The sequence below is a fragment of the Suricata suricatta genome, chromosome 6, assembly GCF_006229205.1.
Source record: "Suricata suricatta isolate VVHF042 chromosome 6, meerkat_22Aug2017_6uvM2_HiC, whole genome shotgun sequence".
In the NCBI taxonomy this organism is placed as follows: domain Eukaryota; kingdom Metazoa; phylum Chordata; class Mammalia; order Carnivora; family Herpestidae; genus Suricata; species Suricata suricatta.
Genome location: NC_043705.1, coordinates 107,063,030 through 107,064,600, shown reverse-complemented (window position 1 = coordinate 107,064,600; position 1,571 = coordinate 107,063,030). Strand labels below are relative to the sequence as shown.

Sequence of the window (1,571 nt, the reverse complement as noted above, 5' to 3'; positions counted from 1 at the left end):
CCGGGTCTCCTGGCTTCCCACCCAGCACTATCAGGTTCCCTGGCTGTTGTTCAAGGCGGGGAGCTAGCAGAATGTTCTTTGTGCTGTTAGAGGCCCAGACCATTTAAGCAAAATCGTTCTAAGCCCAAAAACCTATGAAAAGAGGCTCACCCTCATGGGGATTCAGAGAAATACAAATTAAGCCCATTATGAGATACCATTTCACACCCACGAGATTGGCAAAAAAATCTTTCAAAAAATTTTAATAAGGAGCTTGACAATACCAAGTGTTGGCAAAGATATGGTTACTTACTGCTAACAGGAGTGTCTGTGGAGAGAATTCAGAAAACCATCTGGTGTTATTTTATAAAGTTGATCGTTTACTTTCCCTATAATGTAGCAATTCCACTCCTAGGCATATGTATTCCCAGGTATATATGCATGAGTGCTTACCATGTTGACAACCCTGGTTATTAAAGTTTTGAAATAATTTCAAGTCAGTTGGGAAACAGCTGCTACTCCATCTTTCCACCCAGCTCCTTTACTGAGTGACACCTCCCCTCAACTCCCAAGTCTCCATGATCAACCCCAGCTCCCAACATTCCCATGATCTGGGAGCTATAAGGTTAACATCTGGCCTCTCGGAATACCTCCAGCTCCATAGCATTCATTCTGATCATTCCATGCCCTTACCTTTCCTGTTGTTTGTTATTATACATGCCCCGGAGAAGCTCTGGTTCACATTCACCAGAAAAATGCACAACTTTATTCATAGCATTCATGTTCTTAGTAGAAACAACAGCAACTGCAATAACCACAATAACAAATTAACCATAAATAACCCAGGGTACATGGACGGAAGATGCCCATCTGACTGACCCCCTCTGTTGGGTCAGAGAAGCTGTCCAGGGACTCTGGGCAGAGGAAGAAGACGGGCCTGTCTCCCAGCGTGGCTCAAGCCCCGTCAGATGCCACACTGGACAGCAGGTCCTAAGCCCCTTTTTCTGTGCCAAGAGTGACATGCCTTAGGGTTGTCTCTCTTTATTTCCCAGCCAACGAGTCAGGTACTAATCTTTGTCCTGTTTTATGGGGAAGGAAGCTGAAATGCAGAGAATTAAGGTGGTTTGCCCAACGCCACACATTGTAGTGCTGTCTGATTCCAAAACCCAAATCCTTCTTCATCACCATGGGCTCATAGCCACAGACTGGGGGCTTCTGGGGTGCAAGACTTTCTCTGCTCAGCACCCCCAGCGTCTAGCACAGAGCCTGGCACATGGAAGACATTCAGCCAACAGAGACCTGTTGTGTCTGCCCACAGCCTCTGCACTGGCCTTACCTCTGCCTGGTCCCTGAAGTCCAGGCCCTGAGCTCCCTTGCTTCCCAGTCTTCTGATTTTGAACCTGGACTTGTTAGACCCATCTCCAAGGGGCCCCTCCAAATCTTTAAACACAAAGAACGTGACTCTACTCACAAGCACTTACTACATATGAGGAGTATAGACTCAGCTTGGGAGAAACAGCACGGACCACCAATTGTCCCTGCTTTCTGAAGCTCTTAGCCCGCCCTGAGTGACCCCAGCCCTGTAAGCACAT

At 47.2% G+C, this 1,571-nt stretch overlaps 1 long non-coding RNA gene across 1 annotated transcript; it reads right to left on the bottom strand.

Annotated features, from left to right (window-relative positions):
• Nucleotides 1–229: 229 nt before the first annotated feature.
• Nucleotides 230–718, bottom strand: LOC115293647. Its single transcript, XR_003909549.1, has 2 exons — nucleotides 673–718; nucleotides 230–307 (listed from the first exon to the last, which is right to left on the bottom strand). It is a non-coding gene; the product is annotated as an uncharacterized LOC115293647 (long non-coding RNA).
• Nucleotides 719–1,571: the final 853 nt, after the last annotated feature.